The sequence below is a fragment of the Gorilla gorilla genome, chromosome 9, assembly GCF_029281585.2.
Source record: "Gorilla gorilla gorilla isolate KB3781 chromosome 9, NHGRI_mGorGor1-v2.1_pri, whole genome shotgun sequence".
NCBI lineage: Eukaryota > Metazoa > Chordata > Mammalia > Primates > Hominidae > Gorilla > Gorilla gorilla.
Genome location: NC_073233.2, coordinates 129982856 through 130009705, shown reverse-complemented (window position 1 = coordinate 130009705; position 26850 = coordinate 129982856). Strand labels below are relative to the sequence as shown.

General features: G+C 36.6%; 1 long non-coding RNA gene across 7 annotated transcripts in view; it reads left to right on the top strand.

The window, feature by feature from the left end:
- The window catches only part of LOC101154388 (uncharacterized), a 73478-nt gene that overhangs the window by 20196 nt on the left and 26432 nt on the right, over positions 1–26850 (top strand). For 2 of the 7 annotated variants that reach the window (XR_008669738.2, XR_008669739.2), the window contains 3 exons: positions 14482–14780; positions 16648–16739; positions 18378–18529. This is a non-coding gene — a long non-coding RNA (uncharacterized lncRNA). Of the gene's footprint in view, positions 1–8027; positions 8143–10665; positions 10831–11245; positions 11391–11731; positions 11999–14481; positions 14781–16647; positions 16740–18377; positions 18530–26850 lie in introns of those variants that run through there. The other 5 variants (XR_008669744.2, XR_008669743.2, XR_010129213.1 and 2 more) reach the window with 5 other exon arrangements.

The following is a 26850-nucleotide window of genomic DNA, read 5'->3' as shown; positions in this document are numbered from 1 at the left end:
GCAACCTCCGCCTCCCGGGTTCAAGCGATTCTCCTGCCTCAGCCTCCTGAGTAGCTGCGATTACAGGCATGCACCACCATGCCCAGCTAATTTTTTGTATCTTTAGTAGAGTTGGGGTTTCACCATGTTGCCTAGGCTAGTCTTGAACCCCTGACCTCATGATCTGCCTGCCTCGGCCTCCCAAAGTGCTGGGATTACAGGCATAAGCCACCACGCCCAGCCAATTATGGATTATTTAAGAGCCATTAGTGCTTGAATTTGGTGTACATATTTGGCTTTGCTTCTGATGCTACTATTGTTCCCTTAAAACTTCATTTGAGTAAACCAATGTTAAAATTACTTCTAAAACTTCATGTAGAAGTCATATGGATTCTGTACTCTCCTTGAAGAAAAGGAAGAAAGAAAGAAAGAAAGAAAAGAGCCCTTTCTAGATGGTTTCTATGCTTTTTCTCCGAGTTACTTGTATACTGTCCTCTTTTGCTATCTGGTTTCTTTCACAGCGGAAAAGATTAAATACTTAAAAGCTGTCCCAACCCTTCTTTTCTGTTTCAATGAGTATCACTATTCACTTTCCCTATTCTCTGCAAGACCACTGCTCCTGTTCACCAAGTGGCTCTTCAACTAGGCTGAGCATCAAAATCACCCTGGAGAGCTGGTAAACCACAGGTTGTTGGAGCCCCTCTAGACTTACTGATCCAGCAGGTGTGGGATAGAGGCCTGGGATTTACATTTTTTGTAAGTTTCCAGGGGTTGCTGCTGTTGTAGGTCCTAGGACCACACTTTGAGAATCATTGCTCTAATTCCAAACCATGATTTCATCCTTTCTCAAACATTTCTTCCACAGGATAAATAATCCCAGTTCTCTTAATGTTTTTAAAAAATACCATCTATTTCTAGAACTCTTAACATCAGCACAGCTTTTCTTTGAACTGTTTCTGAATCTATCCTTAGCTGGATGGCTAGAACAAGATACAGGGCTGTAGGTAATTCTGGTGTAATAAAAATACAAACTCCTTATATTTTAATGATTTCTCCCAAAGGGTTAGAGCAACACATTTTAATCTATTATTTAGTTGTCTGCCTAGTATTCATATGATATTATCTCATTTTGGTAAAGGAAATATTTGGGGTAGAATATTGAGCAGGTACCATGAAGACCTGCAGGATAACACTTGAGCCCAGTTTTCCTGACTCCTCGTTCACAAGTCTTTTTTGTGAAGACTTGAATTTTTGGAGGATTTTTGTAAATTTTAAAATCCAAAGTCCAGTTCAGTTCATTGAATCAAGGTGAACTGCTTCAGCCTACAAATACACTGTTTAAAAGGGAGAAATTTGCTTGATTTTGAGTCCAAATTGTTATTGGCTGTGCTTGATTTAAAGAATTCTCTTCAAACAATACGAAAAACTCGAAGTCTTTTATCTAGACTTTTATTTATTTATTTTTATTTTATATTATTTTATTTTATTTTTGAGACAGAGTCTCGTTCTGTCACCCAGCTTGGAATGCAATGGCATGATCTCGGCTAACTGCAACCTCCGCCACCCGGGTTCAAGCCATTCTCCTGTCTCAGCCTCCCGAATAGCTGGGATTACAGGCATGAGCCACCACACCTTGCTAATTTTTGTATTCTTAGTAGAGATGAGGTTTCACCATGTTGGCCAGGCTGGTCTTGAATTCCTAACCTCAACTGATCCACCTGCCTCAGCCTCCCAAAGTGCTGGGATTACAGGCGTGAGCCACTGCGCCTCACCCCTAGACCTTTATTTTTATGACCACAGGTAATGTCTTTATACTGTGTGGCTTTTAGTTTACTAAGCATATTAATGTGGGTGCAGTGTGTCCCAAAATTTTACCTCTTGTAGTAAAATAGCCTTCTGTCTCTACAAGTTGATTAAGACATTTTTTCATTGTTTCCAATCTTTCTATTCACAAGATCATTAGGAATTTCTACATTTATCATTTGCTTGATTTTATGTACATATTTCTACTTGCAAAAATGAGAAGTAGAGATTAGAGGGAAAGCAGTTTCTCCACCTACCAATTTTATTATTTACTTGATCTCAAAGTCCTTTAGCTCCTTAAGCCCCACGGTCCCCTCTCTGCTTTTCTTACATCCTGTCTTGTCTCCCCATCATGAAAAAAAAAATGAAGAGCCTGACAGCTTATAAGGCCATAAAGCTGGATTAGATAGGTTTTTAAGGGTCCTATTGTTTGCCCCTAAACCATTATTGCAAAAGTGAAAGGCTCCAACTGTTCCACTGACACACAAATTGCCGTCAGCAAGGTATTAGAAGGAATCTCATTTATTACCACCAAGGAAATAAATAACACCAATGGACTGAGTGTCTTTCATCCAAATTAGACTAACCAAATCAATTCAAATCATTAGAATACATTATATCCAATTAAATATAAATCTGCCTTGTAAATAGCCACTTACCTGCTTGCCCAGAGCAATGTAATGCTTTATGCTAAACTAACAGTTTAAGAAATTATAGAATTGACTGGCAAAATATCTTAATGAGTTGTTACATATTTTTATAGTTAATTCATTCAGTAAACATTAATTTAGGACATACTATGTCCTGGGAATACAAAGATGAATAATACATAATCCTTGTCGTCAAAGAACTCACCTCATTAGGGGAAACAGACATGTAAAGAAATGCTGACCCTTAGTAACATTTAGTCTCTGGAAAATTAATGGTGTGAATTTCTGCCTGGTTCAAGCATGGGGGGACAGCAGGAAGATGAAGAGACTAGAGAAAATATCTAGAAGAAAGTAAAAGATGAAAACTTGAGACAGACTGCATAAAGGATTATGTCCAATGCCTTCCAGTGGATGTGGAAATGCAGGTTTAAGTTAAGTTGAACATAATGAAGAAGGTGGGCCTGTGTAGGAGTGGTAAACATTGTATTCCAAAGTCAAATAGAAATGACTTTCTGATTATCAAGAAGGTTGAATTACCTGTGATCCCATTCCATCTGTTCTCACGGATAATTATATCAAATACGCTAAAAACATATTTGCAGGGGAATCACTAGCAATGGGGGAAACATTCACATTCTTTGACTTATGCTTCTATCCCCTAGATAGTCCATTTACTTAAGTAATAATATGCTCTTTCCTTTATATATCAAGCTTTAACTCACCCACATTTAGGTGAAAACATATGTTAAAGACACACAGGGAGCCACCCACACTTTCCTTAAATAATGGCCCTGTTCTCTTTAAACAATGGCATTTGGTAGGTGGCCAGCTGGACTTAGGCTGGACTATCTGAGATCATGGTACATAGTGAGGACAGACAAGTGTTTGTGCAGTAGAAACTAACTGATCTATACAAGGATTGAATTTACGTCTTGAACGCCAAGTCCAAACCAGCTGATTATAGAATCATACTAGGTAAGAAGATTATCTTTTTCATTTTAGGTTTTCAGTATCTTCTTTGAAAAGGCACATTCCCCACTGAATCTCTTAATTGAGATTAAGTGCTGAGTTTGAGAACCCCCCACCATGGTGGGTCACCGGGGCCTTTTTTAGACCTTTCAGAGAAAAAAGGTTCTGCAGTGAAGTATCAAGTTCATTGAATGTACAACCAGGTTGACTCCAGAAATGAAATAACCTTAAAATCAATGCTGAGAAAAATGTTATAAGTAGCTTTTGAACCCTAAAAGAAAGTCATATAAAAAACAAGTTACCTTCTTCCTGAGGCATTCATTTTTACCTTTTTAAAAAACTATTTATTTCCATTTTCAGCCTACTCACCATCCTGCATTGTCCAAGATGTTTCTCAATAATTATAGTCTTATTATTAGCTAATAACCATGAATTCACCTTTTTACCCGATTCTTCAGTTTATAAGTTCTGCTCTAGAGAATGTTTAAAATCTTGCTATCAGGTTCTGCATACTGGCATTTCTTGTGTGTGTGCGACCAGCTTTCAATCAGAGCATTGCTGAGTTCTCATTGGCCAAATTACTTACGGTCTGAATGCCAGTCAGTAATGCCCATTCACAAAAGCATGGGATGAGGCAATCATGCTTGCAGTGAGGAAGTCTCTCTCATGCTTTTTATTTTGTATGTAGCTGATAATCACTTTTTCTTGCATCTGGCTAAATGTCTGACCATGTGAAGTCCCATGAATACTAAAGAGCAAGTGCCCCAAATATGTGCACATTTTTATTGTATAATTGATGCAAGTGACTGCTCTGTGAATAAAATGTTTGCACATACAGTGACTTTGTGTTGGGCCAGGAGCTATTTACTGGGAGCCAGCAGAGGCTCTTTATACAACTGAGGCCCTGGTTGAGCCTCCGTTGTGAAGTTGGACAGAATTTTCTCCAGCATTCTCCCATGTGGTAGTGCTCTGCCTAACCCGTAGCTCTGTCCTGTGTCTCCTGCCTTTAGGGTCTTGAGCTCAGCTCTCTGTACCTGTTAGAGAGTACCTGATAGAGTAATGTTTCTCTAACATATTATTTAATAAGCTGGGGTCCTCCCATGGGTATCAGGGCTTTAATAAAGGAACCTAGAAGATTGACAAGACTTCACTGCTCAAGGAAGGATTCTCCAACGATTGATTTTTTTTTTCTTTGACCCCATGGCAGACTTGCAGGGGTGAAGGGAGGAACCCAAGCTAAATCACTCTTATTATAATTTTCAACACAATTTGTCTGGGAAGACTGTTAAGCAGACAAAGCTTATCTTTTGTTCCTGCAGCTCTACTTCCTACTTTGCTCCAATAACCTGGACACTCTATGCCCTTCTGTTTCTGTCACTTGCTTTCAAATCCAAACCCACTGAAGTTCAATTACAGATGTGCCCTTAGACAGGTTCTTGCTCCTGTGTCTCCATCATTATTGTGCCAGCAGAGTGAGAGACATTCGTTCCATCCACGCAGGAGGACAAGAAAACATGCTACTTTTGAGGAATGTACATGAGCAAAAGGATACCAATCAGTATCCTAAAAGGTTCACGTGACAATAGAATCATTAATACAGTGTCTCAGAGTTCCAGATGCACCTTCTCCCTTTGCTTTTTAAATACTTAAGATTTTAATCACTGGAATGGAACTTAGAGGTTATCTATACCACTCCACTTGCCGCCTTCTTCTTCAGTGCAACCTTCAGCCGTCCCATTTGTTTTCCTAAGTTCAACTACACCTATGTTTACAAATAGATATCCAGCCCCAGCAAAAGCTGCAGAGAGGCTAGCCCCAACCCCTGGCACTTAATCCCATCTAATGAAAGACCAACTTAGAATTTCCTTAACCAGCTTAGAATTTCCTTTTAGCCAAAATTCTTTCCTTAAATTCTAAATGCGGAAAGTTTAACTGCAAACAAAGATACACTTCTCGGTTAAAGGTTTATGGGTTTTATTTGAGCTACTCAGGACTGATATTAGTGGTATACTCACCATTTCCTCCGTTTTGCCTTGTGTTTAATTTCTTTACTTCTTCAGATTTATTATTTATTCTTTGAGCTATTTCCTCCCCTCCCCCTGGCCTTATCTCTGTCCTGCTTTATCATGTTCTTCTCCGTGCCATCCTTCTTATTGTCTGCCTACTTTATTTTCCACACACACTGAAAATTATTCCACACACACAGATGCTAGACCACTTCCCACCTTTACAATCCCAGAAACATCTGATTGCAGGGTAAAATGCCTTTAATGGCCATTCTATTCAGTCCCCTGCAGTCAAGTCACTGCTCTGCCTATAAGCAACTGCTATCATCATTCCAAATCTGAACAGAAATATCGACTCCTCAAGAAAGCCTTCTTTGACCTCCTCCCAATTAGATCCTGTCCCTTTGTTTGTGTTCTCATAACTTGCTGTAACATTTTTCTTTATACCATTCATGGTTTGTAATTATGTATTTTGACAATGATTTGATAAATGCATGCTCCTCCCATAGGACTTTCCTCCAGAGAAGGGAGATGTGTATGGTTTACTCACCACTGCATCCCTACCTCATAGTTCAAGCGTGGCTCATAATAGGAAAAAATAATAATTCACTCTTATTATTATTACTAATACATCTATGATCAGCCTTGTTTTTATTATAAAACCAAACCTGGTAATAGGTCAGGGAGTTACAGATTTGCTTTTTCCTTTACTCACTAATTCATTCATATATTCATTCATATATATTCATATATATTGTTATCAAACAAATAACAAAAATATGTATATTTCTTGATTGCTGTTTAAACCCCTTTTCAAGCAAACAAGGGTGAAACAGCTAAAAACTCTACCAATACAAGAAACTTGTAATTGTTTAGGGGATAACAGGCAGATACAGAAACATACATGATTCTAATACAAAATAGAAACTGTTCAGTGCTCAAGAGAGCACTTTGAGCTTGGAGGACTGGAGAAAGATTTACAGAGGAAGCAGCCTTTAGCTGAGACCTGGTGGTTATGGGAAACTTGGACAGATGGAGATGGGAAGAAACAGTGTTCTAGATGGAAGCAAGAGTGAGATCAAAAGCTTGTACCTCTATCTGCAGAAAGTCATGTGCATGTATAGTAAATAGTCAATGTCTTAGTAATCTCAAAAGGGAGATGGTGCAGAAACTGAAGACTGAAAGCAGGTCCTGGAAGAAATTGAATGTTGGTCATAGGAGCTTAGATTTTTATTCTTAGGCCAGGGTGGAGTCATTGGAGGCCTTTGAGAATGGTGACCTCATCTGAATTGTGAATTTGGAAAAGTAATTTAGCACCACTGTGTCTCAGGGTTAAGTTGGCTGTTGTGCTAATGTCGGAGACTCCTGTCTCTGATGTTTGATTCCCTATTCCTTAGTGTCCAAGGGCAGGGACTTTAACCTCTGCCGCTCTGGCCTGAAATCATCTACTAAGTGTCCCTGATATTCACTGCCTGCAGTTTAAAACTCTGCCTATCATTTGCATGTTCTCAACTGACACACTTGATCTTGGTCTCCTTAAATAAATAGACAACTCATAGCACATCTTTCAAGCCAGGTCTTCTTCCTTCTATTTTCAGATGAGGAAACTGAGGCTTGTAAATGGCAGAATTGATTTTCAAACCCAAGTCTTCTGATCCCAGGTCTACAGCTCTTTTCTGTCATAAGTTGACAATCTCTGTTAGCTCTAATAAAGGTTAAAAAATGAATGAATACAAATCAACCCACAATAATGAAAATTTATTGAATCCTTTCTATGTGCAGACCCTGTTCTGAGTGTTTTTATGTGTATCGAATCACTTAATGACCACAAACATTTTGTGAGGTAGGTACTATTGTTATCCTCCTTTTACAGGTGAGGAAATCGTGATATGAGAATTTAAATAATGTACCAGTCATACTATTAAGTAGAAGAGCCTGGACAGAAACCCTGGCATCTGATTTTTCAATCTGTGCTTTACTGCTGTGCAACTGCCTCCTAAGTTTAGGGATATACATATGTGAATGCACCTATTCATTTTCCCATATGCAGTGGGTGCTTAATAAATGTTGCCTGCATGTTAATTTTATCTTTGATTTCAACTGACATTGCGTGCATCCCACTTGTCTTGTGCCTCAGAACAATTTTGCTATCTGTGATTTGTTCTCCAGATGCTCCAACACAGGTGGTCATCCCTAGATTAATGGCTGTACTGCTGTGCATTTATTTCTGGTCCTTCACCCTCTGCAACCCCAGGGGTCTACATTCACTTTCCATCCTGGTCTTTCCAGTCAAATTCAAACCTGCCCTGTTCTAGTTAATTACAGATGACATTTGCTCTTCTGTGCTTGCAAAAGACATGGTGACATGTCACATACACACTTTTAGGGTCACATATACACTTTTGGGGAATGAATCTTTTATAAACCTATTACCCCTCTACCAGCATTGTATGGGTTTCCAAAGACTATCAGGAAAGATCTTTTGGAATGGCAAGCAACTCACTGAAAATTCATCAAAGCCCTTTAAATTTTTTAAAGAAAAACTAATCGCTGTTGTATATCTACTATGTTATGCTAGGCACTAAGCATTTTCAAATATCATGTTTCTTATTTAGAAATCACAACAATTATGTGAAGAATTATCACTTTATTTTACGGAGAAGAAATCAGGCTCAGAGAAATAAAGGTGCTCATGGTCAGGACTAAGGAGTTGTGGAGCAACAGTACAAATATAGGTGTGTCTGACTTCAAAGTTCAGTCATTTGATTGACAAATATTCATTAAGTGCCTACCATAAGCCAAGTACCTGTTAGGTCCTGGGGATGTGTCCAGTAGCAAGATAGGCATGGCTCCCTCTGTAAAGAGCGCACAATCCAGCAAGAACAGATAACTGCATAAATGATGATGTCAAGTGTGATAAATGCTGGGACAGAAGAAATGCAACTAATATGTCCCTTCTTTGTATTCCAAAGGTAGTAAACAGTGTAAGCTTTAGTTTTATTTTTTAGAAATGTACATCACATTTAATAAAGTAATTATTCCCTTCTCTCCAATCTTCAGTCTTCACATTCTCACTCTACTAGGGGAGTTTATTTGAACAACTGAGGATCTTAACACTATGCAACACACCATGATATCTACTGTTGGAAAATTAAAAAATACAGGTGTGGTGTTAGGCCATTAGAAGCTTAGACAGGACTGCCAGTGGTAATTTGCAAGATGTGCTAGAAAAGTTTAGGAAATCCTGTAAGAGGGTCCATTTTGGTAACTAAGCTCCTTTTGCATGAATGGTCAGGAAAACCTTGCTAGCGTGAGATAGTGCTTTGGCAATGGCAGTGGCAGGCTGTGGGCTGTGAGAGGAGCTTGTGCCCCGGTCTTGTTTACAATTTGTCTGAGGCTCCTTGAGCTCAGCCCAGCCAGATGGACTCTTCCTCTCAAATATCAGACCTGATCTCTTCAAATAAAACAGTACAAAGCACATTAAAAGCTTTGATCCAACTGTTCACTTTGCATTTGTGTGTGTTGGGGAAATGGGGACAAAGGAAGGATTTATGAGGCCTTGCTGTGGGTGGCCAGCGCAGACACTGGGTACGTTAGAGGGAGGACGGGAGTGCTTGCTCTGTGGCGAGGCTCGCTGGACCCATGGCCCTAGCCTGCTCGGACGCCCCCGTGTGCTCACCACCTTCCCGGAACTTGCTCTGTGGGCCTCTTTCACATTTCAGTCTCCTGGTCATAAAGGGAAAGTTCCTGCAATAGGAGCCCTGACTTAGCTGGTCAATCTTTTTCTCTGCCTCAGGGCGGGTTGGAGTCGGACACCTTTCTTTAGGATTTTTCTGGAAAAGAGGTTTGTCAACATCTGTTGGTGACACTGTCTTTCATTTTCATGACCACATTTTACACTTGAATCATTTCACATAGAGTAACTTATTTGATTTACATCGTTCCAAAACAGGTGGTTATGTATACATTCTCTCTTTCTCTCTCTCTCTCTCACACACACACACACACACACACACACACACACACACACACACAATACAGACATTTCTATTACACATATTAGAAAACTGGGTGTTTTGATTACAGGAAGGAGGAATCTTTAAGTGACTCCTATTATATACCAGACACTTTCAACAGATGATCTCATGAATCCTCTCATTCCCATGAAGTAGATAAGATTTGCCCATTTTAAGGATGAAAACTACTGACGCTCAGAGAGTTTAAGAACTCTCTGGTTCATTTGTAACAGATACCTATTATCATATTACCTATTATGAAAACTATGATTACCAAAAGGATGGAGCTAAGATTCAAACTCAAGTATGTTGATTCCGAGGCCTGTTTGGTTTGCTCTTTGGCCTGCAGTTGCAAAGCTGCACCCCTCACAGGACTTTTGTCCTCTAACTTCTAGATCAGTGTTCTTTGCCTCTACCAAACCTGCGGTGTAAAGGGATAGCAGCTCTCAGAAAATACTCTTTTATGTCTGTTTTCTTTTATTTGTGTTCAGTAGAGACCGAGAAGATCTCACAGGAAAGCTTCAATACAAGTTTTGAGATCAGTAAATGAAAGGAAATTATATGGACAGAATATGCAATATGTTGAATGAGGATCCAGGAACCTTCTTATGCTTAGGAATGGGGATATAGCAGAAAATTGCAGCCTTCCTTTTGCTGAATAGAAAAGCAACTCTGATTGCTTAGTAAATACTTTGAGTGAAGTCTATAGAATCCATGAGTGCTAATATAATATTGCCCTCTTATTTCTCAGCTTCAAGTCACCTTGCCTCCCTCACCCCACCCCACCAACCCTGCATCCAGATAAAACTGTTGCACGTTAAGCATTTGGTCTCTGGATAGTTCCGGGATGGGCGCTAGAGAGAAAAGGAATTTAGAAATTCCAATACAAACACAATACATAAAGCTTAATAAATTTCAGTGATTAATGAATTTAAATGCCCCTTTAAAAATCAATTCTTCCTAGATTTCAAAAACAAATGAAGCATTTGGAAAAATAAAGATAAAACATGATTGTTTCATGTTTCTCAAATAGTATTTAAAAATAGCTAGTCAGTGTGTGTGTGTGTGTGTGTGTGTGTGTGTGAGAGAGAGAGGGAAAGACTAGGTACTGTAATTTTAATTGCTTGTAATCTAACTTGCCTTTTTGTTCCTTTTTTCTTCCTTTCTTTCTTTTCTTTTTTTGTATCAGTTAATCTGTTGGTTACATTTTCAGCTTTTCTTTGCTTCTGGTTTCATTTTCAGATGAAAAAATGCTAGGCACACAGTGCTGCTGTCTGGTTGCCATGGCGACCACAGCCTATTATCCTGCCTTGTCATTCATCAAGAAAGAATTACACTTGACAGAGGCAGAGGAAAATGCCTGCAGTCTGCAGCATAGGAGGAAAAAAAGCGTTTCTTGTCTTCTATGTACGTAAAAGGTCTTTAATGCCCATTTAGTTACATGTTTTATTTAGCATTATTTATTACTTGTAAGGACAATAACTGATACCTGTAAAAATACGCCCCCTCCCTCCTAAAGTATTTAACTTGCAATTTGTCCATTTGCCTTGCTTCCCCGTTTCAGACATATACCTAGTGTCATGCTCCCACCCACCACCACAAACACCGCTTCCACTCCAGCAATAGAAACAGCCAAATGATTACATTCTCCACGGAGAATGACCACTGCAAAGGTAGCTAAGAGAGCCAGTTTTTCTTCCAAAAATGTTTTTTTCTAATCAATAGTTCTGTTGACCTGCTATTCTTAAAACTAATGAGTGCTGTACATAATCAATGAATAATTGAATACATTAATAAGTTTTGATTAAATTATTTCTCCAAGTGTGCAATGCCCATGAAGTATAGCATCAAGAAACTAATGCAAAACTGCAGAGATCTTTCCGTGAGATAATTGAATATGAAATCATGATTGCTTTTTACAAATTTGGATTCATCCCAAATCCATTGTTCTTCAAAGGCAGGAAAAGGTAATTACTTGTTATTCGACTATTCCTCATCATGGCTATTTGGATTAACCCAAATTATTTCCAAAAATAAATGGTGTGATAACTTTTGTATGTTTAAATATCTAGGCTTTTTTTTTTAATTCTGATATTTTCCCACCTCATTATTCAACTCTTACAATGGCTGTATCCAGTGGGCAATTTTAAACAACTTTTCTCTGTGGATTTCTTTGCTTTGCTCCCCTTGAATTGTTTGATTTCCTTGTTAAGATGGAGAATGTGGTCATAAAAGAGGCAGTATTTTAAGTTGAGATGATCCTCTGTGAGTGTTTTTAAAAATATTTCTGTTTGATCTTTTGTCTCAGTGATCAGAGAAAAGGTGGACAGTAACAACACTTCACCTTGAGCTGTTAGAATACCAGCATTTAGCATAACTGATATTTGTTGCAATTAAGCCATGCTACGTTGAGTGCAAATGGGCAACTACAATGAGGACCACTGGACTTCTGAAGTTCAAGTTCTATTCTGTCTGAAGACAATTTCCCTGCCAGAGGTCAAACTTTAGCACACACATGCCAACACAGAAGTCATAGTCCTGCATTGTAAGTGAAACAGAGTTGGACAATTATCTGGTCAGTTTTGGTTTTGAAATGGTTCAGATTCTAACCTTCCCACTACTTCCTTAATTATCTCAACAATTCTGGCAAGAGGAGGTTTGGGGGTGGAAAAAGATAATTCTAAAAGAATTAAATAATTATAGCTGTCAGGAAATCTGTCCTGGATTTTATATATTCCTGCATAATAATTCAAAATCTCTGGATTTTTACCGTATCTAAGATAAGTTCTTTTAATGCATACCTCACAGCATCTTTTATACGTCCTTGCAATGTAAACATGTAGAAACCATGGAATGTTTTTCTTTAATCTTGACATTTGGGAGAGCAAAGGAAACAACAAAAAGGAGAAAAGACGTGTTGAGTTTAGAATCGTGGCTATTTCTTATTGGTTCTAAACTTTTACTTTAATATTGCAGCAACACCACTGTTCATTTCCTGTTAAACTCCAAGCCTACCTTTTGATTTTCAAATGTCCCTTAGGCTAATGTTTTCACTGAGGAACGAAATGAACAGGCAGAAACAATTAAGCGAGCAGATACAGTGAAAACGAACACCACACCGCACTTTCACAGAAATGGAAGTGTATGAAGGAATTCTGCTTGGAATTTGATCCCACAGCAGCAAAGCTTTTGCTTCTTGTCATTTTTCTTCTGCCTACCCCCAGTGCACACCACTTCCCCTGTATGGGGAGAAAAAGATCTAGGCACACAAAGGAACTCCTAAATACTCACAGGCGTGGGAAATATTTTCTCTGCTTGTTGCTAGTACAGGATAATCTCCAAGGAAGAAAATCCAGCTAGATATTCTACACTGCAAATGTCTCCCAAAGCCTGTTAAATGTTCACATATGTCTGTATGAAATTTGTAATATGGATTGTTTATATAGTCCTGATTAAGAGCATGAACATCATTAAAAAGGATAAAGTCAGTTTGAGGACAGAAAATTATAATGTCAGCTAAAACTGTTACCTACCAAAAAGTATGGACTTTTTTTTTTAACTTAATCATCTGTGGCTCTTTAAAGAAAAAGATACATAAACAGCCAAAAGTGAGTTGTTAAAGAGCCTTCTAAATTCTATCAGGAATTAACAAAGAAGTAATTAACTCTACCCCAAACAAATCAGCCATCACATGTTTATAGCATTTTTGTCCCTCTATGAAAGCTATATCTTCTTTTTTAGTCCCACACTAAGAGATTTTACATTGCAAGAGCTTGGCATTCCTATTTTTGGACTGACTGTGTTAAAACAGGGTGCTATAATACACAAAGGAGACTGCTTACAACATAGCAAGGTAAAGGGGCTTAAGGAAGAGGCATCATTACATCCATTCTGGGAGAATCTATATAATTATCAGATACAATGCTTGTATGATTGATTCAAGATGAGCTCTGTCTGAATTCAAACTTTATTTCTAAAGACAGTATGCATTTGGAAATTGCCTTGTGAAACTGTCAGAATACAGAAAACACAAAGTTTAAACATTTTGGATGCCTTCTGTAAGGTAAAGCAGTACCTCAGCAGTGAATCAGGAAGATGGACAGCATCAGTAAGATTATACTGAGCGGAAGGCATGGTTTTTGTTTTTTATTGAATCCATCCCATAGTATTTTCCTAATAAAACACCTCTTGTAAAGCAGGGTCTTTGTATTTTTGTTGTTGTTTTTACAGGATTTTTTTTTTAATACCAGTGCAATAGTTTTACTCTACAATAGCGAAGATGGGAAGACAGCTGCTAGTAAACATAAAACTGGTCATATAATGGCATTGCAATGGATTTTTTATTTGAGATTCCAGGATGGGGTAAATTTGTTACCTCAGCAAATAGCTGGTTACATGGAAATTGACTTTATATAATAGGGAACATTTCTCTGAAAGAGAAGGCAACTTATATTGGTTAAAGCACTAAACACCAACACACTTCCTCTTTTTTGTCATTTATTCAAAAACAAAACAAATCAGAACATACCTATGTGGTGTCTAGACATCAGAACTTTCTAGTAAACCATTCTTGAAGGTGTTATAATACCATTCTTGAAGCAATGAAAAGGCACAAATGAATTTTCAGCAGTGCATGGAAGATATAAGTGGAATAGGATAGTTTATCTACCTTATCTGCAGTTATCTACCACTGGCATCACTGAACTAAGAAAACTGAGATCATTTGGTCATCTTGCTTGCCTTTGCAACACAAAAAGATAAATCTAAAATATTCATAGATGTATTTGCATATTTGCCAACACAGTTCATTCTTCAGATTATAGTGCTATATTTGTGAAATGTCTAAATGACCTTCGGGGGAAAAAAAAATAGGTAGCGGTAGCAGCAGGGAAAGTGTAATTAAACATGAAAAACTTCACTAGGATGGGTAGCACTAAACTTTGAAACTAGTCACCACTACAATTTGCAATTCTCTTTTGCTAGCGGTCCATTGTGGCTCCCCAAAAGAGGCTCCCAGAACCTGTGAATGTGACCTTGTTTGGAAAAATGTCTTTGCAGATACAGTTAAGCTAATGATCTCGAGAGGATATCGTCCTGGATAAGGGTGGAGCCTACGCCCAAAAACAAGATTACCTGAAAGAGAAAAGAAAGGGGGAAAACACACAGAGATACAGTCATGGAGGCCACATGAAGATGGAGGCAGAGACAGGAGTGATGAGCCTGCAAGCCAAGGAATGCCAAGGGCTGCCAGCAGCCGTGAGAAGCTGAGAGACACAGAGAACGAGTCCTCTGCCAGAGCCTCCAGAAGGAACTAACCCTGTCAATACCTTGATTTCGGACTTCTGGACTCCAGAACTGTGAGAGAATATATTTCTGTTGTTTTAAGCCATTCAGTTTGTAGTAATTGGTTACAATAGCCATGGGAAGCTAACATAGGGTCCTTCAACAATCAAAGCAAAAAAGGGGACCTATTAGCACATGGAGTGCAAGGGAGGAAGGAATGACTGAGCTGTTTGAAAGTGCAGCGGGATGTCATGGGCAACCAGAACTCAGGTTCAAATTCTGCCAGAACTCTCCCTCTGTGTTAGTCTATTCTCACACTGCTAATAAAGACATACCTGAGACTGGCTGATTTATAAAGGAAAGAGGTTCAATTGACTCACAGTTCTGCAGGGCTGCGGGGGGTACTCAGGAAACTTACAATCATGACGAAAGTGGAAGCAAACACATCCTTCTTCGCATGGCAGCAAGGAGAAGTGCCGAGTCAAAGGGGGAAAAGCCCCTTATAAAACCATCAGATTTCATGAGAACTCACTCACTATCATGAGCACAGCAGCATGGGGATAACTGCCCCCACGATTCAATTACCTCCCACCAGGTCCCTACCAAGACACGTGGAGATTATGGGAATTACAATTCAAAATGAAATTTGGGTGGGGACACAGCCAAACCATATTGGTCTCTTTCCTCTCTGCTTCACTCTCTGTCATTGAAAACTGGCATTCTTCACTTGGCAGCAAACATTGCTGCTAACATCTTTTGAGTTTTTATTGTATGGCTTCAATCATCTCAGACATACTAACTTCCTTTCATATTTCCAAATTATCTGAAAGAATCTTCCTTTCCTAATTTGGGTCATGTCTCACCCTGAACTAACCAACAGAGGCTAAGCTGCCAGGATCTTATAAAATATGACAGCTCCTAAGGAAACCACTTGAATGGGTGGAGGTGCTGGGCACCCAGTAGTCCATCACATGGGATCTTTTCTGTCTATGATATGATAGCCATTTTTTTAAGGACAACAGTGTGGCATTTGCAAAGACATTTGTTTTGTGAACAAGACGTGCAAGTGAATCTGATCTCTGCCATTTACTGGAAGTGTGACATTAGCAAGTCACTTGGCCTTTCTGAGCTTTCTTATCTTGTAAAAAATGAGGATAGATTGTTTGATAAACACTCTACACCTAGAAGGATCTCAATAATGTTTGTTAATAATGGTCATAGAAGTATAGAACTTAAATGGACCTTAAAGACAGACAAGGTTAATCACCTTATTTTTGCAGATGAGATTTCAGAATTTAAGTTGGTGAGAAAACCAGGGCAAGAATTTAGGTTACTTAACTACCAGATTAGTGTTTCTTTGTTATTTTATATGATCTGCCCCCATCCCTGTGGATATAAAATAAGGTCTCATCTGAAGGGTGTTATTCAACTAAAGAAAAAGCAGCTTTCTTAGAACAGACACTGATATTAGGCTTTAGATTAGATATTAACACAGGGATAAAGGTGTCAAAAAAGAAAGACCAAAGAATTGTGTTGGGAGTTAAAACGTGAAGGACACAGTCAAGTGCCTGCAAAATCTTGCCATTTTTGAGCCTATAAACAGTAATTATTTTGAGACAGCATTCACACAAATAAACTATGATGGGTTCAGACCCCTCTAATTATTAAGCCATCTTGTTTACATCCCTCTATCCTGTGTTTCTTTTCCTTTGGCTATCCTTATTATATAAATAAAAACAGTTAGAAAGAGCCTATTTGCCTCAGTTTGACAATGAGAAAATCAAGAGAAAAGTTTTTCCTTCTTTGGGCCAAGCTTTGGTCCTTGTAAGAACAATTGCTAATATGTCTAGTGACTATGGTTCTGATCATTTTTATGCTTATAAAAGCCTGATGCTGAATGCCTATGTTTTAAAATTTTTATAAGATCAACTTTGCTTTCAGATAACCCTCCTTCCTCCACCTCACAAAAACTCACAAGCTGCAACCCTTCTGATGTCCACTCCCACACAAACCAGCTTCAGGCCTTTTTCAAGGTAAAGTGCCATATTTATTGTAACATTTATGAACTTCCTAATCGCCTAACATGTGTAAAACTGCACTAGTGTTTTTATTAGGCTCCTACATATTTTCATGTGTCACTGATGAAGTGTTTGAATGTTTTGCCCAGTCTCATTTTTGTGCTAAACCTTATGATGTGACTTTTATTGCATGATTTTATGTGACAATGGCGATTTTTAGGAATGCATATTTCATGTTATGGTAGAATTGACTGTATCTTGCTGGGATATGGGTTATATAAGCAAATTCAATAGCCAAATATAATCATACTGTAACCCCTAAAATCTGCATTTTGCAACAGGTAAATGATAACTCAGTAATAATTAAATCAATATTAATAATTTCTTTCTGCTTAAGGTTTACATCTTAACTGTATATTTGCCCATGATTGCTTATGCATTTCATTTTACTTCTCGGTGAGTAGCAAACTACTCACAGTTCCCTGGATGCGCCAAGTTCTCTTATGGCTCTTAGAACTCAACGTTACTTTTGTTTATTAAATTCGGTGGGGGGGTCAGCCCCCCGCCCGGCCAGCCGCCCCGTCGGGGAAGTGAGGGGCGCCTCTGCCCGGCTGCCCCTACTGGGAAGTGAGGAGCCCCTCTGCCCGGCCAGCCGCCCCGTCCGGGAGGGAGGTGGGGGGGTCAGCCCCCCGCCTGGCCAGCCGCCCCATCCGGGAGGTGAGGGGCGCCTCTGCCCGGCCGCCCCTACTGGGAAGTGAGGAGCCCCTCTGCCCGGCCAGCCGCCCCGTCCGGGAGGGAGGTGGGGGGGTCAGCCCCCCGCCCGGCCAGCCGCCCTGTCCGGGAGGTGAGGGGCGCCTCTGCCCGGCCGCCCCTACTGGGAAGTGAGGAGCCCCTCTGCCCGGCCACCACCCCATCTGGGAGGTGTACCCAACAGCTCATTGAGAACGGGCCATGATGACAATGGCGGTTTTGCGGAATAGAAAGGGGGGAAAGGTGGGGAAAAGATTGAGAAATCGGATGGTTGCCGTGTCTGTGTAGAAAGAGGTAGACATGGGAGACTTTTCATTTTGTTCTGTACTAAGAAAAATTCTTCTGCCTTGGGATCCTGTTGATCTGTGACCTTACCCCCAACCCTGTGCTCTCTGAAACATGTGCTGTATCCACTCAGGGTTGAATGGAAAAAAAAAAAAAAAAAAAAAAAATAATAATAATAAATAAATAAATTCTCACTTTCCGTCTTTGCCAGATTAATTTCTACTAATCACTTAGACTTTGGTTAAAATATCACTTCTTTCAGGAAGTCTTCCTGGCTATTATTTCCTCCTCAGTTTGGTTAAATGCCTCTTATACGTGCTCTCACAGCATTTTGTGCTTAGCTTTATCATAGTTTTTGCTACATTTGGAAGGAATTATTTGTCATTGCTTTTAGATCCCAACTTTCAAGTTAAGAGCTATGCATTTTCATCCCAAATCTCCATGCCTAGGTCAGTGCTGGCATGAAACAGACTCACAGAGTAATATTATCTGAAAATTATCTAAATAAATTAATGAAGATACTATTTATTGAGCTAGTTTATTAGTTTCCTATTTCTAATTAACAAAAATGAACACAAGTTTAGTGGATTAAAGCAACAGAAACTTATTATCTTACAGTTCTGGAGGTCAGAATTCTGACATGGATCTCACTGGGCTGAAATCAAGCTGTTGGCATGGCTGCATTCCTTCTGGAAACTCTAGTGAGAAATTCATTTTCTTGCCTTTTTCAGCGTCTAGAGGCCACACCTTGTTCAGAATTAATAGATCACGTAAGTGTAAATTTATTTTCAACTTTCAGTTCTTGTCTGGTGGAAGAAGGTGGGTTATCTGAAATGAGACAGAGTAACACCAGATGAGGTTGTGTTTGACTCATAATACACGGGTGGATGTGGGTGAACTGAGCAGCTGGTAGATGTTTGCGGTGTGTTTGTGTGGTTCATTAATCTATTCGTTCATCTTTACACCAATACCACACTTTTCCAATTTCTATACCTTTTTTTGTTTTTATGATATTGTAAATGGTATGTTTATAGTTTCATTTTTCAAGTTTTGATTGCTAGTATGCAGTAAAGCAATTGACTTTTGTATGTAGACATGGTATTCTGTGATAATACTAAATCAGCTTATTAGGATATTTTTAAAGACTCCTTAGAATTTTCTATATATTATGTCACCAGTAATTCAAAAGAGTTTTGCTCTTTTGTTTTCGGTCCTTATGCATTTTGTTTATTTATATTGTCCTATTTTACTGGCTGGGGACCTCTAGTACAAGGATAAATAAGGGTGCTAAGAATGGACATCCTTGCTTTGTTTCCTAAGGGAAAAGCATTCAGTATTTTATAATTAAATATAATATTATTTCTATTTGTAAAAAATAAGTGGACTTTATCAGATTGAGAAAATTTTCTTTTATATCTAATTTTCTGGTGGTTACTATTATTGTTACTGCTATCATTATAGTTGGCTGTTGAATTTCATCAAATGCTTTTTCTTCAACTAATGAGATAATCAAGTGATTTTTCATTATTTTATCCTGCCAATATGTTTAATAACATTCATTTTATTTTGAGTGTTAAAACAGCTTTGGATTTCTGGTATAATCCCACTAGGTCATGATGTATTCGCCTTTTTATGTATTCCTAGATTTGGGCTGATCATATTTTCTTGAGGACTTCTGTATCTATGTTATTGAAATGTATTAATCTGTAATTTTCTTTTTTTATAATGTATGTGAATGGCTTGGTATGAAGTTAACACTGGCCTCATAAAATGAATTGGGAAGTGTTCCTTTCTTTTATACTTTTGAAAGAGTTTAAACACAATTTGTATTATTTCTTTCTTAATTGTTTGATAGGCTTTACCAGTGAAGCCATCTAAGTTTGGAGTTTTCTTGTGGAAAGGTTTTAAAATTATGAATAAATTTGTTAATAGATATAGGGCTATTCTGATTTTTTTATTTCTTCTTGTGTTAAGTTTAACTGTATTCTTCAAGAGACTTGTTCTTTTAATGTAAATTGCCAAATTTTTACTCACAAAGTTGTTAATAGTATTCACTTACTGTGTTTCTGGTTTGAATAATCTGTAATAATATTTCCTTTTTCATTTGTAATATTGATAATTTATATTTTCTCTTTTTTCTTAATGAGTATAGCTAGGAGGTATCAATTTTATTCATCTTTTTAAAGAATTAACTTTTTTTAGTTTTTCAATTATTTGTCAGTTTTCTATGTAAGAAATATCTGCTCTTATCCTTATTATTTCCCTCCTCATTTTTACTTTGGGTTGATTTATCCTGATTTTTCTAGTTCCTTATGGCAGACTCTTAGATCACCATTTTTAAATCATTCTTGTTTCCTAATGTAAATATTTAAAACCTTGTTTCTTTCTGCTTTAACTTCATCTTACAAATTTTGATATGTCATATTTTTATTTCATTTAGTTCAAAATATTTTCTAATTTCCTTTTAATTTTGTATCTGACCTATGTCTTAGTAAGCATTTTAATTAATTTCCAGATATTGAAAGATTTTTCAAATACATTTTGCAATTGATTCTTAATTTAATCCTGTTGTGGTCAGAGAACATTCTCTAAATGATTTCAATTATTTTAAACATATTGAGATTTGTCTTATGGCCTAGCACAAGGTTTATCTTGGTGAATGTTTTATGAACACTTGAAAAGAATGTGGATTTTCTGATTGTTGGGAAGAGTGTTTTATAAACATACTTAGAATTGTGTTTGTTGATAGGATGATTCAAACCTTCTATATGATTATTGATTTTATGTGTAGTTATTCTGTCAACTGAGATAAGAGTGTGAAAACCTCCAACTGTAATTTTGAATTTGTCTATTTCTCTTTTTTGTTCTATTTATTTATGCTTCATGAATTTTGATTCTCTGTTATTAGATGCATGCACTGTTATGATTACTGTGGCTTCTTTATGATTTGACACTTTTATCATTATGAAACATCCCTCTTTATCTCCGGTAAAACTAATTTTCCTGAAGTCTGCTTTGTCTAATATAATTAGAGCTACTCCATCATTCTTAGAATTAGTGTTTTCATAGTATACCTTTCTCCAATCATTTTCATTTCTAAGCTAAATGTGTCTTTACATTATATGTGAGTCTCTTGTAAATAGCACATATTTGGTGATGCTTTTTAATAAGGTCTCACAGTTTCACCTTTTAGTAAAATATTTGGTTCATTTATGTTTAATATATTTATTAAAATAGTTGGACTAAAGACTTCCATATTGCTATTTGTTTTATATTTTTCCCATATGTATTTTATTCTTTTTTTCCCTCTTTTCTGACTAATTTTAGATTATTTTTTACTATTCCATTTTACATCTCCTATTGGTTTTATATATATATATATATATATATATATCACTGTATTTATTTTTTAATGTTATTTTTAATGGTTTACAGGACTTATCATATGGATCTTTTACTTATCATAGTCTGCCTTGCATTAATACTATCCCACTGTTTGTAAAACACAAGGAAATTAAAAGTTTCCCCTCCTGTACTTTTTTCTATTTTAGTCACACATTTAACTTCTACATGTTTAAAGAAACCTCACAATTCATTGGTATTATTTTTTCTTTAAACAATGAATTATCTTTCAAAAAATTAAAAAACAAAAACATATTATATATTTACCTATATAATGGCTATTCCAAGTGCTTTTTATTCCTTTATGAACTGAATTTCCATCTGAAATTATTTTCCTTCAAACTTAAAAGTTTCCTTTGACATTTTTTGTAATGCAGACCAGCTGGTGACAAATTTTTAGTTTTTTATTAATTGTTTTGGTCAAAAAAATAATGTATCATGAAGACTCAGGCACTAAAATATGTCAAAATTTTCTAGCTAATATTCAAAGAAAGCTGTCTAACATCCAATCATGTGTAATTTTACTGAGAAAAATAAATGAAGAAAGCAGAAAAAAAGTAGTTTTAATTTCTCTTCATTTTGGAGGAGTAGTTTTCACTGGATATTGATTGTTGACAATTTCCTTCTAAGCACTTAAAAATTGTCCTTCTATTGTCTTTTCACCTGCATTGTTTTTAATGAGAAGTCAGTAGTTTTTCTTATGATTGTTTTTGCTGTGTGTAATATGTCTATTTTCTCTGTCTTCTTTTAATAGTTTTCTTACTATTACTGACTTTCAGCTAATGAGTGATGATATGCTTTGGAGTTATTTTCTACAGATTTATCCTTCTTGGAATTTATTAAGCTTTTTTGGATCTCTGAGTGTATAGTTTTTATCAAATTTAGAAAATCTTCAACCACCATTGTTTCAAACATTTTTCTGCTTTCCTCCTCTTGTCTCTCCCTCTAGTATGCCAATTCCATGCATGTAATTAGATATTGTCACAGGTCATTGAGGCTCAGTTAATTTTTTCAGTCCACTTAACTCTCTGCTTCAGTTTGACTCATTTCTATTTTTCTGTTCACATTCACTGATCTTTTCTTTTGCTGTTAAACTCATCCAAGGAAATTTTCATTTCATGTATTTTTTAGAGAGGGGAACAAAGTTCTATGATTTATTTTTTATTCTTCTATTTTATTACATTATTTTATTTTATTTTATTTTTAGAGATGACATCTTGCTATGTTGACCAGGTTGGTCTAAAACTTCTGGCCTCAAGTGATCCTCCCAGTTTGGCCTCCCAAAGTGCTGAAATTATAGGTGTGAGCCACCACACCCAGCTGAGGATTTCTTTTTTCTTTTATGTTCTTTTATAAAATTTCCATTCTCTATTCTGTTTCTCTACTTGTTTCCTCACTTTATTCACATTTCCCTTTAAATCTTTAACATAGTAATAGTAGTTGTTTTAAAGCTATTTTCTATTAATTCCATTATCTCTTTCTTTTCTGAGTTTGTTTCTATTCTGCTGCGGTCTTTACACATCAAGTAATTCCTGATTTTGTGCTGAACGTTATAGTTCCTATGGTGTCTGATTTTAGTCTCCTTCTTAATAAAGTGTTAAGTTTTGTTCCAGAAAGCAGTTAAATTAAACCATCTTGATTCTTTTGAGCGTTAGTAAAATTTTGTTAGAGCAGGCCTAGAGTAGCCTTTACTCTAGGGATAAATTTTTCCTTCTAAGGCATGGCCTTTCTGGACTCTACTAAGAACTGTGGGTGTTTAGAGAGGTCTCTGCTCTCTAATTGGTTGGAACTTAAATGTCTCTCGGCCTGTGCAGGCTATAGTACTTGTTCTATTCACAGCTCCTCAGTAGTTTTTCTTCCTGTAGTAGCTGTCTTTGCTCAGTAGTTGTTCTATGCTGGACCTCATGTTTTCTTGGCCAGCCCATGTGAAGCTGTGTTTCCAGTCAAACACTCAAGGGTCTTCATTATAGATTTCTGAAGCTCCTGCTCTGTACAGCTCCCTTTTATTTGGACCCTGACTCATACATTCTAGCAAATACTGGAGCTCCAAATTCTGTTCTCTTTCCCCCTAGCCCAAAAAAATGACCACTGTGCTCTGGGTTTCCTCTCCTTCCACTGCAGTTCAGAAAATGCCTCCAAACAGAAAGCCAGGGAGATTGTTGAGCTAACTTTTTTTAGTTTTCTTTATGCAGTAACCACCATTTTGCATTGCCTGTTGTACAACATCTTAAAATGGTTATTTCATATACTTTGTCCAATTTTATAGCTATTTATTACAGGAAAATTAGTTGTGTATCAGTTACTCTGTCATCACTGGTAAGCAGGTATTTTAATGCAAACCATTTTAGTTGTCAAGTTCTTTGAAGAATAGGTCTGGATGCTTTTCTTCATAATCAGACATACCACCTTAGTAATTGCACTCCAGTAAGTTTGTTGTACATATGTAAGTTAGTTTTAATGTATGTATATAAATGTGTGTGTGTAGAACATAATGAGGTTTCAGTAATCACATGAGGTAGCAGTCATTTACTTTTATGCATGCAACTTCCTTATCAATTTCATGTTTTTTGTCAGTTTTCCTAGTTTGGATCTTACTTAGCCCTGTGAGAACTGTAGCTAGAGGAACCAAAATGAAAGCACACTTTTTCTATTTTCTTTTAATTCTAAACTACATTACTTTTTAAAGTGTTATTCACCCAAGGTAAAGAATAATTCCGTTGGTGAGAGAGCTAACTAGAGTCAATTTACCGTATTAGACTTGACAGACTTCACATGAACTGCAATGTAAAAGTAGGTTTGTTCTCTGTATTCATATGGTTGATTCGGAAAGAACATTTTTCACAGTATTTGTGAGATGTCAAACGTACTGTTCAAGTCAATGGAACAAAAATGGGTCTATGATTCACATGTAGTTTTATTCAAATAGTAAAAATTTATGTACATTAACTTGTAAAAAAAATGTGTTTGTAAATTTAAGCCAAATTTTATCTGGTACTATTTTGAACTTGATTTCTATAGTACAGATACACATAGCAGTTTGCCTTAAGAGTTCCTCTAGTGTACATTGTAATTAGGCTTTGTACTTGTGGAGTCCCTAGTAACACCTTGGTAGACATGATCAAAACCAAGGTTGCAAATGTATAGACTTCTGTGATAATATAAATACAAATATTTATCAGGTGTCATTTATGTTTCTACTCCCTCAACAGATGCATTTTGAGTACCAGGTACTGTGTTAGGTGCTGGAAAAAAACATGATTTTAGGTACATTGTAGAATGTGTTTTAGAGAAAGCCTGTGTCTTATCAAGATATAAATATAAATAACTATTTTCACTATTTACAGACTGCATAAACCAAGAATTTGAAAACCCATCTTCCTAACCTCCTATTTCAGGAACACAAAGCCATCACTCATCCCCCACACACAAAAAAATCATCTAGCCAATGAGAATTTCCTCTTTCAAAAAATTAAAGCAGCATTGGTAGTAGTCATTACTACGTTTTATACCTGCTAACCTTAAGATCAATCTCAGCTGCAAGTAAACGCCTGTGGGTTAGGTTTCTTCTTTTTTTAACTTGTGGTTCTTTTTTGTTTGTTTTGTTTGATTTTGTTTTTAGGTCATAATTTCCTTGGCCTAAGTAAAGGATGAAGGAGTTTGCTACTTGGGAATCTTTTTTCTTAATGCTACATGGAATCAGTCTCAGTTTCTACATAGCTTCTAAGAATTGTTAAGAGCTAAGATAATTTTCTATTGTAGTGGTAATGTATTACATCATATACAATAGAAGATCTCTGAGTGATAGTCTACAGGATTTCTCATCAGATGCATCTGTTAATTAGTTAATTTTTCTAAGGCAATTTCAAAATTGAAGAAAGAAGATAATTCATTTTTAGCAGCATTGGAGTCTCTTTCTTCATGCAGACTGGAAGTATACTTTGAATCACAGTCATAGATTTTATTGCAGCCGGCACTTGAAGCTTGTATGAGAAGCAAGTGCAGATCAATTTTTGTGATTCTCATCTAAAAATACATAGAGCCCAAGTTGTACTCTGGAGATAAACTAGCTTTATCAATAGCAAATGTCTTCCTTCACCTGAGATTAGTGAGAATTCAGACTTGGTCAAGCTACTTTTATATCTGTCCTGCATGGCACTTTCAATAGATAGCATCTTACCAAAAAATATAGATGTGTCCTTGGTATTTAACATTTTTGATGAGAAATTGCATCCAGACATTTTAAATATAAAAACTGTTAAGTGTATTAAATATAACAACTATAGATATACTATGTATTGCTTATTCTTTTCTTTCTCCTGAAATAAATCTTTGATATCTGAGGATGTGTGTATGTAATTAAAAATGGCTGCAGACACACAGACACACACACACACACACATACACACATACACACACAGACACACACACAAATATAAATCTAAGGATTTTTAAATTCTATTACAGTTTTTTTTACCCATGAAGCTACAAATGTCCAAGCTATGTCATATCAAAATGAAAGAAATGCAACTTATCAAAAAGTAAAATGTTTTAGTAATCAATTTCATTCATGAAATTTTATTTGGCTGATTTTTTTACAATATGACCAATTGTTTTGACATGATATAGACATTTTGAAGAAATGTGTTTGCTTGTAATTGTTAAATGATTAACTTTGTATGTAACCTATGTTAATTTTATATTTTAAAAAATTCTGGATTCTTAAAAGTTGTTATTTATCCAGCTCCAGCATAAGAACTTTATTTGAAATTAGCTACAGCAGAATGATGCCACACAATTCTTTAGTCTTGAAAGGACAGCTAACAACAGAATTATTTCATTTTAATGCAAGGAGGAGAGTTTCTCAGAGACAGATGGAGTTCTGTAGAGACCCTCAATGGGTAAGGTCTACTTAGGAATTTAAAAATAAAAATAACAAAAGGGATATTTTTTTCAGAATAACTGAGAAAAATAAAGCTACTTTCTATGAACTCAAAGGAAAGAGCAGGTTAAAAAACAAGCTAACATAGGATTATAAATCAGATTTTGTTTAAAAACTACCTGAGCTTAGCATTGTGAGAGAGTCGCACTAAAGTTATTCATAAACACACAAAAAAGGTACACTTTCTGTGTTTTATTCATATTTCATTTGTTTAATATTTTAGTGTTTTTAAAATATCAATGTATTTTGATAATATGTTTTAATTTTAAAAGAATATTACATAGGTTAAATTATATACTAATCTATTTAGTATCTTCAGTCTACTTGGAAACTATGAACAAGAAAAAGTGGTTGTTTTAGGGCCCCTTCACTTTAATCCTCAACTTGTGATGAATGTTGTCCAAGTATACTCATAATTTTTTATTTAACCACTATCATACAAATAGTATCTTTAAGCAATAGTTTTTTAAAAATTTTAATTTTTTTATTTTTAGGAGCTTTCCAATAGTGTTAAAGAAGTAATGACTGTCATTAGTATTTGTGGATTTTCATGTATGGTGGAGGGTAACTAGTTATCCTGATTTGCCTGGGCCTGAAAGGTTTCCTGGAATGTGAGGCTTGCAGTGCTAAAATGGGAAGGGTCCCAGGAAAATCAGGACACGTAATCCCCCTAAATGACAGACACTGACTTAAGTGGCTAATACAAGTACAGCTAACACTTATTGAAGTCTTAAATGTCAGCCATTTAAG